Source organism: Gorilla gorilla, chromosome 4 (genome assembly GCF_029281585.2).
Source record: "Gorilla gorilla gorilla isolate KB3781 chromosome 4, NHGRI_mGorGor1-v2.1_pri, whole genome shotgun sequence".
In the NCBI taxonomy this organism is placed as follows: domain Eukaryota; kingdom Metazoa; phylum Chordata; class Mammalia; order Primates; family Hominidae; genus Gorilla; species Gorilla gorilla.
Window position 1 is genome coordinate 139,636,947 of NC_073228.2, and position 16,268 is coordinate 139,653,214.

Here is a 16,268-nt window from a genome sequence, read left to right on the forward strand (position 1 = left end):
CCCATAACAAACCTCTGCTGTTACTATTCCAGTTTGATATGGTTTGGCTGTGTCTCCACCCAAATATCATCTTGAATTCCCACATGTTATGGGAGGGACTTGGTGGAAGGTAATTGACTCATGGGGGCCAAGTCTTTCCCATGCTGTTCTCATGATAGTGAATAAGTCTCACAAGATCTGATGGTTTTAAAAAGAGGCATTCCCCTGCACAAGCTCTCTCATTTTTTGCCTGCCGCCATCCACTTAAGATGTGACTTGTTCCTCCTTGCCTTCTGCCATAATTGTGAGGATTCCCCAGCCACACAGACCTGTAAGTCCAATTAAACCTCTTTCTTTTGTAAATTGCTCAGTCTTGGGTATGTCTTAATCAGCACCATGAAAACGAACTAATACAGATTTTGGTACTAGTAGAGTGGAGTGCTGCTGAAAAGATACCTGAAAATGTGGAAGCAACTTTGGAACTGGGTAACAGGCAGAGGTTGGAATAGTTTGGAGAGCTCAGAAGAAGACAGGAAAATGTGGGAAAGTTTGAAACTTCCTAGAGACTTGTTGAATGGCCTTAACCAAAATGCTGATAATGATATGGACAAGAAATCCAGGCTGAGGTGGTCTTAGATGGAGATGAGGAACTTGTTGGGTACTGGAGCAAAGGTGACATGTGCCTAGAAGGTGAGTATCATTATCTCTGGTTTACAGAGGAGGAAACTGAGGTTCAGAGGGGACCAGTTCAATAAGTGGGGAATAGAGCTGGGACATAAACTGAGATCTTCCGGCCCCAACCAGGGCTCTTTCCAGTATGCCACAGGGCCTGCTGTGGAGTTTCACTCAGGTCCATGTGAAGAGACCACAAAACAGGCTTTGTGTGAGCAACAAGGCTGTTTATTTCACCTGGGTGCAGGTGGGCTGAGTCCGAAAAGGGAGTCAGTGAAGGGAGATAGGGGTGGGGCCATTTTATAGGATTTGGTTAGGTAATGGAAAATTACAGTCAAAGGGGGTTGTTCTCTGGCTGGCAGGGATGGGGGTCATAAGGTGCTCAGTGGGGGAGATTTTGAGCCAGAAGGAATTTCACAAGGTAATGTCATCAGTTAAGGCAGGAACAGGCCATTCTCACTTCTTTTGTGATTCTTCAGTTACTTCAGGCCATCTGGATGTATACCTGCAGGTCATAGGGGATATGATGGCCTAGCTTGGGCTCAGAGGCCTGACATTCCTGTCTTCTTATATTAATAAGAAAAATAAAACAAAATAGTGGTAAAGTGTTCGGGCAGCGAAAATTTTTGGGGGTGCTATGGAGAGATAATGGGCAATGTTTCTCGGGGCTGCTTCAAGCGGTATTAGGGGTGACGTGGGAACCCAGAGTGGGAGAGATTAAGCTGAAGGAAGATTTTGTGGTAAGGGCAATATTGTGGGGTTGTTAAAAGGAGCATTTGTCATATAGAATGATTGGTGATGGCCTGGATGCTGTTTTGTATGAATTGAGAGACTAAATGGAAGACACAAGGTCCAAATAAGAGAAGGAGAAAAACAGATATTAAAGGACTAAGAATTGGGAGGGCCCAGGCCATCCAATTAGAGAGTGCCCAAGGAGGTTCAGCATGGCCCTGCCAGCAAAGATTATTTATTTACTTTAAGAGGGAGTTAAGAGTGGCTGTTTGGGGATAGCACCAGGAGATATCAGCTGTGATGGCCTGGAGAAACAGTGTAAACCAGCAGTGTAAACAAGAGTAGGGCATTCGGCCGGGCGCGGTGGCTCACGCCTGTAATCCCAGCACTTTGGGAGGCCGAGGCGGGCGGATCACGAGGTCAGGAGATCGAGACCATCCTGGCTAACATGGTGAAACCCCGTCTCTACTAAAAAAAATACAAAAAAATTAGCCGGACGTGGTGGCGGGCGCCTGTAGTCCCAGCTACTCGGGAGGCTGAGGCAGGAGAATGGCGTGAACCCGGGAGGCGGAGCTTGCAGTGAGCTGAGATTGCGCCACTGCACTCCAGCCTGGGCGACAGAGCCAGACTCCGTCTCAAAAAAAAAAAAAAAAAAAGAGTAGAGCATTTATGAGTAGTTGAGTACGGTGAATAGGAGTATGACTAGACAGAAGATAGTAGGGATGACAAGTGTTTGGGGTGCAGTCCAAGTTGGGCTGGTGTCTGGAATAAGACTGGGGCCTAATAAAAAGGAGCGTCCATACAGGAGCTCAAATGGGCTGTACCCTGTAGCATTCCAAGGACAGGCCCGAATTCTGAGAAGGGCAAGTGGTAAAAGTATTGTCCAGTCCTTTTTAAGTTGGTGGCTGAGCTTGGTGAGGTGTGTTTTTAAAAGACCATTACTCCGTTCTACCTTTCCTGAAGATTGAGGACCATAAGGGGTATGAAGGTTTCACTGAATACCAAGAGCCTGAGAAACTGCTTGGGTGATTTGACTAATAAAGGCCGGCCCATTATTGGACTGTATAGAGGTGGGAAGGCCAAACCGAGGAATTATGTCTGACAAAAGGGAAGAAATGACCACGGTGGCCTTCTGAGGCCCTGTGGGAAAGGCCTCTACCTATCCGGTGATAGTGTCTACCCAGACCAGAGGTATTTTAGTTTCCTGACCCAAGGCATGTGAGTAAAGTCAATTTGCCAGTCCTGGGCAGGGGCAAATCCCCGAGCTTGATGTGTAGGGAATGGAGGGAGGCCTGAAAAATCCCTGAGGAGTAGTAGAATAGCAGATGGAACACTGAGAAGTGATTTCCTTAAGGATAGATTTCCACAATGGAAAGGAAATGAGAGGTTCTAAGAGGTGGGCTAGCAGCTTGTAACCTACATGGAAGAGGTTATGAAATGATGACAGAATAGAATGGGCCTGTGAGGCTGCAAGGAGATATTTTCCTTGGTGCAAGAACCATTTGCCTTATGTGGGAAGAGATTGATAGGTGGAAGTTTCAGTGGGGGAGTAGGTGGGAGTGGCCAGATGAGAAGGAGAAAAACTGCCGTGAGGGATAGAAGTTGGAAAGCTAGCTGCTTTTTATTTACCTTATCAGCATAAACATTGTCCAAGCGATGGGATCTGATGCCTTTTGATGGCCCTTGCAGTGAATGACTCCAGCTTCCTCTTGAAGTAAAGCGGCTTCGAGGAGAGTCTTTATTAAAGAGGCATTAATGATGGAGGACCCATGCATAGTGGGGAAATTTCTTTCTGCCCATATAACAGCATGGTGGTGCAGAATATGGAAGGCATATTTAGAGTCAGTATAAATATTGACACATAGTCCTTTTGCAAGAGCGAGGGCTCGAGTTAAGGCAATGAGTTTGGCTTGTTGAGAGGTAATGGAGGCGGGCAGAGCGGTAGCCTCAATGATAGGTGTGGAAGATACTATAGCATAGCCTGCCTTTGCTGGTGAGTGGCGATTAGGCCTGGTGGAGCTGCCATCAATAAACCAAATGTGATCAGGGTGAGAAACAGTAAAGAAGGAAATGTGGGGAAATGGGGTGAATGTCAGGTGGACCAGAGAGATATAGTCATGGGGGTCAGGTGTGGTATCCGGAATAATGTGGGAGGCCGGATTGAAGTCCAGACCTGGAACAATGGTAACTGTGGGAGATTCAACAAAGAGTGAGTATAGCTGAAGAAGCTGGGGAGTAGAAAGTATATGCATCAGGTGGGAGGAAGAAAATAGATTTTGGAAGTTATGAGAACTGTAGAGAGTGAGTTGACCATAGTTTGTGATTTTGAGGGCCTCTAAAAGTATTAAGGCAGTGGCAGCCGCCACATGCAGACATGAGGGCTAGGCTAAAACAGTAAGGTCAAGTTTGGATAAAAAGGCTACAGGGTGCGGTCCCAGCTCTGGTCTAAGAACTCTGACCACACAGCCCTGCACTTCAGCTGTGTGTAATGAAAAGGTTGGGATGAGTTAGGGAGAGCTACTGTGGGAGCAGCTTTTAGGGCTGTTTTTTAAGGAATGGAAAGGGGAGTGGGGAAAGGATTTAGGATTTATGGGGTCAGCTAGGTTTATCTAGGACAGAATGGGTTGTGGAGGGAAGTATTGAGGATAGGAGAGTATATGGGTTTGGCACCCTGGGGTGGATAGGTAAAACAATTTGGTTGATAAGGCGCAGATCCTGAACTAACCGGTAAGGCTTTTCTGGTTTTAGGACAGGTAAAATGGGGGAATTGTAAGGAGAGTTTTTAGGCTTTAAAAGGCCATGGTGTAACAGGCGAATGATAACAGGCTTCAATCCCTTTAAAGCCTATTGTGGGATGGGATACTGGCATTGAGCGGGGTAAGGGTGATTAGGTTTTAATGGGATAGTAATGGGCATGTGATTGGTTGCCAGGGAGGGAGTGGAGGTGTACCATACTTGTGGGTTAAGGTGGGGGGATACGAGAGGAAGATGCAAAGGAGGTTTTGGGTTGGGAAGAAGGGTGGCAATGAGGTGTGGCTATAGCCTAGGAATAGTCAGGGAAGCAGATAATTTAGTTAAAATGTCTCAGCCTAATAAGGGAACTGGGCAGGTGGGGATAACTAAAAAAGACTGCATAAAAGAATGTTGTCCAAGTTGGCACCAGAGTGGGGGAGTTTTAAGGGGTTTTGAAGCTTGGCTGTCAATACCCGCAACAGTTATGGAGGCAAAGGAAACAGGCCTTTGAAAAGAAGGTAATGTGGAGTTGGTAGCCTCCCTATTTATTAAGAAGGGGAAGGGGCCAGGTGCGGTGGCTCACGCCTATAATCCCAGCACTTTGGGAGGCTGAGGCGGGTGGATCACGAGGTCAGGAGATTGAGACCGCGGTGAAACCCCGTCTCTACTAAAAATACAAAAAAAATTAGCCAGGCACGGAGGCAGGTGCCTGTAGTCCCAGCTACTCAGGAGGCTGAGGCAGGAGAATGGCGTGAACCTGGGAGGCAGAGCTTGCAGTGAGCCGAGATCATGCCACTGCACTCCAGCCTGGGCGACAGAGCAAGACTGCATCTCAAAACAAAAAAAAAAAAAAAGAAGAAGAAGGGGACGGACTTAACCTCCACTGTAAGAGTTACCCAAAGCATCTGTGATGGTCCAGGAAGCTTCTGAGGCAATTGGGCAGCGTCAGTCTTCAGCCGCTAAGCCGAGAAGATCTGGGAAGGAGTCAGTCAGAGAGCCTTGGGCCAGAGTTCCAGGGGCTCTGGGAGTGGCTGCCAGGCGAGTTAGAAAGTCCAATTTCCAGTGGGGTCCCGCACAGATGGGACACGGCTTAGGAGGAATCCCAGGCTGCGGGCATTCCTTGGCCCAGTGGCCAGATTTCCAGCACTTGAAGCAAGTTCCTTGGGGAGGGGGTCCTGGAGCAATGCCTGGCCGCTGTGGTTTAGGTGTTTGGAAGTTCTTGTGTGCTGGAGATGTAGCTGGGATTTTGTCTCACGGTGGAGGCAAGTAATTGTAACTTTTCTCTATTATTGTACAACTTGAAGGTGAGGTTGATTAATTCCTGTTGTGGGGTTTGAGGGCCGGATTCTAATTTTTGAAGTTTTTTTTCTAATGTCAGGAGCTAACTGGGTGATAAAATGCATATTTAGAATGAGACGGTCAGAAAGCCTAGGCCTTCAAGGTCTAGGGCTGTAAAGCATCTCAGGGTTGCTGCCAAATGAGCCATGAACTGGGCTGAGTTTTCATCTTTACCTTGGGTAGTTTCTTTAAGCTTGTCATAATTAACAACTTTGTAAGCTGCCTTTTTAAATCCTTCAACTAGGCAGGAAACCATGTAATCTCACCTAGCTATACTTGGGGAATCTGCCTGATAGTTCCATTGGGGATCCTCTCGGGGAACTGCGCTAATGCCTTCCTGGAGGTCTGGTTCATGGAGCCAGCGGTTGTCAGTGTGAGATTGGGCCAGAGAAAAAACTCTTTCCTGTGCATCTGGGGAGAGGGTAGAAGTTAGGATGACATTTAAGTCACTCCAGGTTAAATTGTAGGACAGAGTTAGATATTGGAATTCCTGTATATATTCAGTAGGGTCTAAGTGCTGACTGATCTGAGAGAGGTCTGATAGAGAAAAAGGCACATGTACCTGACTATGCCTTCAGCTCCAGCCACCTCTCCAAGAGGAAATTGTTGGGCAGCTAGTCTTGGATCCAAACTGTAAGACAGACTGGGTGTGAGGATGGGAGGTGATCGAAGGATTATAGGGTGGAGGAGCGGAGGCTGAGGAAGAATTGGGACCTGGCTCAGCCTGGCGATGAGCAGCCTGGGGAGGAGGGGAGAGGTCGGATGGATCTGTGGAAAAGGAAGATTGGAAAGACTCAGCGACACTTGGGGTTGGGACTGAGGGGACAGGCAGGAGGGAAAGAAGGAAGATTTGGGAGGAATCGCATTGGGTACAGAGACTAGGGAGGGAATGAAGTGTGAAAAATGCCTGGATGTAAGGCATCTCAGACCATTTGCCCATTTTTCGACAAAAATTATCTAGGTCTTGTAGGATGGTGAAATTGAAAGTGCCATTTTCTGGCCATTTAGAGCCATTGTCAAGTTTGTATTGGGGCCAAGCGGTGTTGCAGAAGAAAATAAGGCATTTAGGTTTTAGGTCAGGTGTGAGTTGAGGAGGTTTTAAGTTTTTGAGAACACAGGCTAAGGGAGAAGAGGGAGGAATGGAGGGTGGTAGGTTGCCCGTAGTGAAGGAGGCAAGCCCAGAGAAAAGAGAGAGTGGAGACATGGAGAGAAGGATTGGGGAGTGCTTGCCCCTAAGAAAAGCGGAAAAAGGGTAGAGACACAGAGAGAAGGGGTGGGGGGTGCTTGCCCCCAGAAAAGTGGTGCTTGCCGCTATGGGTGAAGGACCAAGGCAGGCATCCTCGTGTGATCAGACACCTCTGAAACATGGGTGAATAATAAAGCAGGCATCCCTGCATGATTAAACACCAAGGGAAGACTGTCTTCCCAAGTCTGTGACTGGTGCTGGAGTTTTGGGTTCCCAGATAAAACACATCTCCTGTCTCTACCAGAAAAGGAAAGGAACTGAAATTAAGAGAAAGGAGAGATTGAAAGATGGCACCAAGACTGAAAGGAGAAAGAGGTTGAGGGATAGTGAGAGAGGGAGGAGAAGAGAGTAAAAAGAGGCCGCTTACCCGATTTAAAATTGGTGCGATGTTCCTTGGGCTGGTCGGTCTGAGGACCCGAGGTCGTAGGTGGATCTTTCTCATGGAGTAAAGAGCAGGAGGACAGGGGATTGATCTCCCGAGGGAGGTCCCCTGATCCGAGTCACAGCACCAAATTTCACTCACGTCTGTGTGAAGAGACCACCAAACAGGCTTTGTGTGAGCAACAAGGCTGTTTATTTCACCTTGGTGCAGGCAGGCTGATCCGAAAAGAGAGTCAGTGAAGGGAGATGGGGTGGGGCCGTTTTATAGGATTTGGGTGGGTAGTGGAAAATTACTGTCAAAGGGGGTTGTTCTCTGGCTGGCAGGGGTGGGGGTCACAAGGTGCTCAGTGGGGAAGGCTTTGAGCCAGGATGAGCCAGGAGAAGGAATTTCACAAGGCAGTGTCATCAGTTAAGGCAGGAACAGGCCATTTTCACTTCTTTTGTGATTCTTCAGTTACTTCAGGCTATCTGGATGTATACGTGCAGGTCACAGGGGATATGATGGCTTAGCTAGGGCTCAGAGGCCTGACATGGAGGACAAGAGTAGAAACTCTAGCTGAACCCTGACCAAGCCCTATTTTCCTTTGATCCTGAAGATGAATGATGGTTTAGACTAAACTTTCAAAACAGAAACTTAAAGATGGAAACCTGGAAAAGCTCTTTGTTTGTGACTCAGGTGCAGCTTCAGGTGACTCCTTCCATCCCAAACCTCCCCCTCTGGTACAGGAGGTCTGAGACAGCCTTCTGGAACATTTTGAGAACAGGGCTAGTATTCATCTTGAAAGCTGCAATGACTCGGATCCAAAGTGCTGCACCTCCGGGTCACTTTTTAACTTGCCCTGAATTAGTTTCTTGCCTTCCTCTTCAATCCTCTCAACAAACCCAGCCTCCTGCTTCATCAGCACCCAGTGGTGTCTCAAACCTGTGCATGGGAAAATGCCATCCACAGACCAGGGCTGGCCTCGGGCACCTTCTACAGGACCATCCGAGGAGCTCAGCAGAGCGACATCATTGGAAAACCTAACTTGTTCTCTCAGGACCTTGATACTTGGGATTGATGTGTCAATGATCCACGGGGAAATGACACCATCACTATGACTGTGATAGAGACTTTCCTCGATACTCTCAGGTTTCTAGCTACTCTGTCTCCATGACCTTCCTTCAGGGAACACTTTAATCAGTTCCCTTTAGAGGAATTTCACTCCCTTGGGGAGTGAATCTTGAGCAAAATGATGTAAGGATGCGAAAAGCAGATCAAGTGCACTCATTCCCGTGGCAGGCCCAAGAGGCTGTTGACATGCTCCTGCTACCCAGATGGCCAGGGTGGCTCTGTGTCCTGTCTATTCAGACTTCCTGTTGATCCTATTACTACCCCCAAATCTGTCCAATTAATTCTGCTTAGGTTAGGCCAGAGAAGCATAGCTGAGAGGAATGGCCTGCATTCCTCCACACCAGGACCCCTGGGCCCACGTTTGCAGCTGATGGGAAGAGGTGACATTTGCTGCAGAAGGTGGAGGGATGGGGATGCTACAGGGCTATCAGGACCCAAAGCATCTCCTTTACTCCTTTTACTCTCAAACTGCCCCTGATGAGGAGGATAGGTGAAGACTGGTTTAGTCCCAACTTTTAGTCCTTGCACAAGTTGCTTCTGCTCTCTAAGCCTTGGCTGTCTGGGCTTCTGATCTGTGAGACGAGTGCTCCGGGATCATCAAGGCCCCTTCCAGCTCTGCAGTCCCAAGCCCCACAGGAGGGCCTCGCACACTCAGTCCTGAAACACCCAGTGCTGACTTTGTAATGATAGTTTGCCTTTCAGATCACAAAATCATAAATGTTTAATTTATGGTGGCCAGGTGCAGTGGCTCATATTTGTAATCCCAGCATTTTGGGAGGCCGAGGCAGGCAGATGATCCGAGGTCAGGAGTTCGAGACCAGCCTTGCCAACATGGCAAAACTCTGTCTCTACTAAAAATACAAAAATTAGCCAGGCATGGTGGCACATGCCTGTAATCCTGGCTACTTGGGAGGTTGAGGAAGGAGAATCACTTAAACCCCAGAGGCAGAGGTTGCAGTGAGCCGAGATCATACCACTGCACTCCAGCCTGGACAACACAGTGATACTCCATCTCAAAAAACAAACAAACAAACAAGTTTAATTTATGGACTTGTTATTCATTGTTTTTGAGGTAGGGTCTCACTCTGTTGCCCAGGCTGGAGTGCAGTGACGTGATCATGGCTCACTGGAGCCTTGACTTCCCAGGCTCAAGTGATCCTCCTACCTCAGTCTCCTGCATAGCTGGGACTACAAGTGCTCACCATCATGCCTGGCTAATTTTTTTATTTTTTGTAGAGATAGGGGTCTCACTTTGTACCCCAGGCTGGGAGTCGGTGACTTTTGCAGTGGAAGATGGTGTGTTACTCTTTGCTGTCTCATGGCTCAGACTTATGCTACAGAGGCTCCTCCTGCCTTCACCACAACTTACACACTCCCTGGCCAGCCTGTGATTCATCAGGGGTGTTTTCTAATTCTTCTCTCTCTTGATCCAAGGCCCTTTGGCAATGAGATGACAGACACCTGTCTGCCTCAAGCACTAACAGGGAATGGCCTTGCATAGAGTTAGAGCCAAGCTTTCACAAGATGGCAGGCAGAAAAGGGTCAGGGTGTGTCCCATCATCCTGCTGGATTTAGGGCAGGGAGAAATCTGTGCTGCTTGACTTTAATCAAGACATATTCAGCATTTTCCATGTGTTGACACTTTGCAAATAGTGATATCACTGTCATGAGCAGTTCTGCCTGGGGAAAACACACATTCCTAAATGCTGACTTCTTTTTTTCTTTAAACTACCACTGCATAAAGAAAAACAGCTGATCTAGCCATATTTCCACACTGAATGGTGTGTTTTCCTTCTGTATATTGCAAAGTCTAGACAGGCATGCAGCAAAGACATCAGAACATAATTACGTGAAAGTGAATGATATAAACAGTTGTCTACTCACAGGTGGTTACTTGCAAGTGGCCAGATGAAAGCCCATCTCCAGTGAGCTGTTTAAGAATATTCCTGACAGCTTCAAAAAGCAAAGATTATTCTAAACTATATAGACAATCTAAGAAAGCAGATTTCTTAGTGAGCCCACCAGGTCAATATAAATTTGACCCTCAAATGGAAAGAGAATGCTAACAGAAGAATGAATCAACAAGTATGCGTGTGTGTGCGTGTGTGTGTGTATGTATATATATATATATGCATTCTTTTCAGACGGTGTCTCGGTCTGTCACCCAGGCTGGAGTGCAGTGGGGTGATCTCGGCTCACTGCAACCTCTGCCTCTTGGGTTCAAGGGATTCTCGTGCCTCGGCCTCCCAAGTAGCTAAGACTACAGGTACATACCACTGCGCCCAATTAATTTTTGTGTTTTTTAGTGGAGACAGGGTTTCACCATGTTGGTCAGGCTGGTCTTGAACTCCTGACCTCAAGTGATCCACCTGCCTTGGGCGGGGGGTGCATGGCAACATATTCAAGCTTATGTACAAGGCATTTGAGGTCAGGGCATGGAAAAATACTGAGGCACTGTGTGTATGTTATTTGTGCATGAGAATGAAACTCCTTGACCCTGAAAACAGGACAGGGAGTGGAGTGTGTGGTGTGATAAGGAACACTGAAAACAGCCTCCTGAGAATGCCGTTTGAGTGCTTTTACAAGGCCACAGGTGTCTCACGACCCAACCTCAAAAAAGCCATCTAGTGGGTGTTTGTGGTTTAATAAGCTCTTTCAATAAATACTAGGTGGACAGACGCTGGGGTGGACTCTCTCAGAAAAGCTGCCCCCCAGCCCTGCTCAGCTGGAATTGTCTAAGAACTCATTCTTGGCATTCACTGCAAGCTATAAACTCTGCATGCCTTGCCTCTCAAAGTGCTGGGATTACAGGCGTGAGCCACCGCACCCAGCCCAAGTATATTTTGAATCTACTCAATACTGTACTTTGGGTGGGCTACAAACTCATCTCTAAGGCAGATAAAATCATCATCCCTTCATATCCAGTTAGTGAAATAAAGTAATAAAAATGGCCATCACAGATATTTACTGAACATTTACTGTTTGTCAGGCCCTATGCTAAGTGCTTTACATGTGTCATCTCACTCAGTCTTCGGAGTCCCATTTTATAGATAAGAAAACGGAGGCAGAGTAAGCCTGGTAACTTGCCCAAGGTCACAGCAGTGGTGTGGATGGAGCTGGGACCTGAGTTGGGGGTGTCTGACTCCAAAGTATGTGTTCTTAGCTACCCACAACCCCTTTTATTAAAGTTGACATCCAGAGGGCAGCACAGGGTAATTTGAATTTTCATGCTCATCTGTATACTTGGGTGGAAATGAATAAACTCATGTAAGGCCCAGCAAACATTTTCCGCAAGGGCCAATAGAAAATATGTAATTAGGCTTTGTGGGCAAAATCAAGGATCATATGTTGGTACTTAGGTACTAATTTAAAAATTGCAATTTTAGGCCAGGCGCAGTGGCTCATGCCTGTAATCTCAGCACTTTGGGAGGCCAAGGCAGGGGGATGCTTTGAGTTCAGAAGTTCAAGACTAGCCTGGGCAATATGGCAAAACCCCATCTCTACAAAAAACACAAAGATTAGCTGGGCATGGTGGCAAACACCCGTAGTCCCAGCTACTTGGGAGGCTGAGGTGGGAGGATAGATTGATGAGCCGGGGAGATAGAGGTTGCAGTGAGTCCTGATCATAGCACTGTACTTCAGCCTGGGTGACAGAGTGAGATCCTCTCTCAAACAAAAAACATTTCAAAAATGTGAATGCCCTTCTTAGTTCACAGGCCATAAAATCAGGAGATGGGCTGGATTTGGCCCACTGGCTATAGTTTGCAGGTCCCTGGCTTCAAGAAAAGCAAAAAGGGGTTAATAAGGAGGAAAAAGAAGCGTGAATGTAATGTAATAAACTATCCATGTGCAAGGAGAGATGTACATCTGCTAGCCATTTTCTTGGCTACAGAATCCAATGAAATGCTTCATTTGACTACTGGGCATTTCTTTGTTCTCTGCAGGGATTGAGATTCCAAAGAGGCCAATTCAACTTAGTCTAAGGAATCAGTTTTTTAAATTATTTTTGTTTATTTATTTATTTTGTATTTGAGAGTCTTATTCTGTCGTCCAGGCTGGAGTACAGTGGCACAATTTCGACTCACTGTAACCTCTACCTCCCGGGCTCCAGTGATTCTCGTGGCTCATCCTCCTGAATAGCTGGGGTTACAGGCCTGTGCTACCACACCCAGCTAATATTTTGTGTTTTTAGTAGAGACAGGATTTTGCCATGTTGGCCAGGCTGATCTCAAACTCCTGGCCTCAAGTGATCTGCCCGCCTTGGCCTCCCACAGTGCTGGGATTACAAGCATGAACCACCATACCTGGCCTAGGAATCTGTTATTTAATAGCCATCACGACCCTCAGATAGAATGAGCATCTCCCAGTGGTTCCTAAGGTCTCACCTGTGTGTTTTCATCCTCTGCTAGGCCATGGGCAAGGTGGGCACTGAATGTGCTTTTCCCAACACTGCCTTTCCCAAACAATATCAAGATTTTGTGTTTTATGGTTTTCATTTTCTCTTTGATTTCCTCTATAGCTGCAAAGAAAGCCAAAGTTTAGGGGATGAGGTTTCTGACCGAACCTCGAATGTCACTCTTTCAGTAAGCTAGGAAGAGCTAAGTCCTAGTCCTGGGGCTGTTTAAAAGTATCCTCTGAAATACCTCTTAGTCAACAGTAGAAGTAAGTGCTAGGAAGAAAATAAGGCTATTATCACACTTGAAAGTGCCTCATTTATTGGTTTACACATTTGTCTCCCCCAACTAGAACATACTCTCCACAAGGGTAGGGACTGTCTGAAGCTTTCAGTGATGTATTCCCAGCTCCAGAAGAGAACTTTGCGTATAGTAATGGTCTCCAACTAGGGGACAAAATCCCCCAGGGACATTTAGAAATGTCTGGAGACCTCCCCCTCTCCTCCCTCCCCCTACCCTCCCTTCCTCTCCTCTCCCTTCCCCTCCCCTCCCCTCCCTTCTCTTCCCTTCATTTTTTTTTTTTTTTTGACAGAGTCTCACTCTGTCATCCAGGCTGGAGTGCAGTGGCATGATCTCAACTCACTGCAACCCGCCTCCTGGGTTCAAGTGATTCTCCTGCCCCAGCCTCCCGAGTAGCTGGGATTACAGGTGGTTGCCATCACGCCTGGCTAATTTTTGTATTTTCAGTAGAGACGGTGTTTCTTTATGTTGGACAGGCTAGTCTGGAACTCCCGACCTCAAGTGATCCACCCGCCTCGGCCTCCCAAAGTGTTGGAATTAAAGGCATGAGCCACTACGCTCAGCCTGGAGACACTTTTCATTGTGACAGGAGAGGTACTGCTGGCATCTGATGGGTAGAGGCCAGGGATTGTGCTAATTGTCCTATGATGCAGAGGACAGCCCCCAACAACAAAGAGTAATCCTGCTCCAAATGTCAACAATGTGGAGGCTGAGAAACCCTGATAGATAGCAGGCACGTACTAAGTATCTGTCAATGAAACTATCTCATTTCAAATCCTTAACACACGAGGTATAATGGAAAATAAAATGTCTCATGACTGCTCAAATTCAAGTGAAAGTTAAGCCTGGAAACCTCCCAACACTGCTGTCCTCCTCCCCATCAACAGACAGCTGTTACTTCCCAACCTTGGATCAAAGCATTCTACATTAACTAGACCCCTGCAAAAGGCCAAAGGCCTCATGCATCTCCATCGTGGGATGACTGCCCTCACAAATTGCTCCTAAGGAGCTTCTTTGATGGCCCCTAAACCTTTGAAGATGAATATCCTCCCATAAACAAGGACATGTTAACTGTAACTTTAGGACTGTAACCTCAGTCTAACTCCTTGTCTGCTACTGATGTCTGTTAAATGTCACACTGATGATGTCCATCCATTACAAGCTTATCTTCTCACATGCCAAACAAAGACAGGATAAGATTAATCCTTCCTCTCCTACCCTGAGACATCTAATTAATTCTTCCTTTACTCCCTCTTTTGAATATTTACCTTATCTTCTGTATAGCATAGATATACTGGGCTCTAATTAAAACCTCACAGGAATTTAACTAACTGCCTCAAGGTCTACTGCACTTTTTCCTGCATGCTTTTTCCCCTTTTAAAGAAATATATAAACACGAGCCTCCTGGAACCTCTCCAGGGAGCACAGGCCACAGACATTTCTGTGTTTTCCAGAGCATGCCCTCAAGCTCTGGCTCAATAAACCTCCACTGGTAGAGATGGTTCAGTCTCTCCATTGGATTGACAAGGTAACTATTTTTCTCTCCATTTTTTTTTTCTTTTGAGACAGGGTCTCACTCTGTCACCCAGGCTGGAGGGCAGTGGCATGATCTCAGCTTACTGCAACCTCCACCTCCCCAGTTCAAGTGATCCTCTCACCTCAGCCTCAAGAGTAGGCACGCACCACCATGCCAGCTAATTTTTGTGTTTTTAGTAGAGACAGGTTTCACCATGTTGGCCAGGCTGGTCTTGAACTCCTGACCTCAAGTGATCCACCTGCCTCGGCCTCCTAAAGTGCTGGGATTACAGGCGTGAGCCACCACACTTGGCCTGTCTCCATCTTTGATGAGGAACCAGAAGCTCAGAGAGGTTATGACTATTGCTGATGGTCACACCGCATGGACCCAAGAATCAAACCCAACTCTCTCTTTGAACTCCTTCAAGATTCTCCCCCTTGGCTGGGTGTGGTGGCTAACACCTGTAATCCCAGCTTTGGGAGGCTGAGGCAGGCAGATCACCTGAGGTCAGGAGTTCAAGACCAGCCTGGCCAGCATCATGAAACCCTGTCTCTACTAAAACTACAAAAATTAGCCAGGAGAGGTGGCGGGCATCTGTAGTCCCTGCTACTGGGGAGGCTGAGGCATGAGAATCACTTGAAACTGGGAGGCGGAGGTTGCAGTGAGCTGAGATCATTCCACTGCACTCCAGCCTGGGCTACACAGTGCCGAGACCAGCTCGGTTGTGGAGACCCTAACCCAGCAGTGCTAGAGGAATTAAGACAAAGACACAGAAATAGAGTGCAGAGTGGGAATCAGGGGGCTGACAGCCTTCAGACCTGAGAGCCCCGAAAAGAGTTTGACCCACATATTTATTGACAGCAAGCCAGTGATAAGCATTATTTCTATAGATCATAGATTAGCTGAAAGCATTCCTTATGGGAAACAAAGGGACAGGCTCTGGCTTGTTATCTGCAGCAGGAACATGTCCTTAAGGCACAGATTGCTCATGCTATTGTTTGTGGTTTAGGAACACCTTGAGTTTTCCGCCCAGGGTGGGCCACGTGTTCCTTGCCCTCATTCTGGTAAACCAACAACCTCCAGCGTGGGTGTCATAGCCATCACAAGCATGTCACAGTGCTGCAGAGATTTTGTTTATGGCCAGTTTCTCATGGCCTGTTTATGGCCAGATTTGGGGGGCCTGTTCCCAGCAACACAGCAAGATTCCCTCTGGAAAAAAGGCCAGCGGGGGTGGTGGGAAGAAAAAAAAAAGATTCTTCCCCTGCCTCCTGCTTTTTAAGGTCCTTCTGAGCAGGCTCCTAAGGTCCTCCCATCCTTGAATCTGTGCTTCACAGCACTTAAAGCTGTGGTGGTTTAGTTGCTAGCTCACGTGTTTATGTTTCCCCTGTTAAGCTAAACTCCAGTAGGGCAGTGACCATGCCTGATCCCCAGCTGTGTCCCCAGCATAGCACAGTACCTACGAGGTGATCAGCACATTTCTGTTGAATGAATGGGAGAATCACTCCTCAAAAGGAAGAAAATTATGTCAAGAAAGTAGCTGGCAGAGCCAGGATTTAAGTCTGTGGACTCCCTGACTTTGAAGCTTATCCCATTTTCTCTGTGGTCAGTTATTGTCACTCAAACTTCTGTCCTGGATCCTCTTAATTAATGTCTCTTCTGATGCTGCACAGGTTAGTCTTGGCCTCCATCTGTGCCACATCCTTCGCTCTCGCCTTCTACAGTCCTCCTCCCTGTCACTCATTTCAAGCCCCGCCCTCACGCTGCCTACTTTTCATGCTCAGCGCCCTCTAGGCCCCACTCCTCTCCGTATACAATACCTTCTAGCCCGTACCCATCACTCATTCTGCAGATGCCGCTCCCTCCCTC

The 16,268-nt window shown here is 47.2% G+C and overlaps 1 protein-coding gene across 1 annotated transcript in view; it reads left to right on the forward strand.

The window, feature by feature from the left end:
• The first annotated feature begins 227 nt into the window (after positions 1–227).
• LOC109027036 (uncharacterized) overlaps positions 228–16,268 on the forward strand; it is a 93,561-nt gene continuing 77,520 nt past the window's right edge. The window contains exon 1 of the mRNA XM_055386657.1: positions 228–310. The gene's annotated coding sequence lies outside the window, so the exon portion shown is untranslated. The remainder of the gene's footprint in view (positions 311–16,268) is intronic.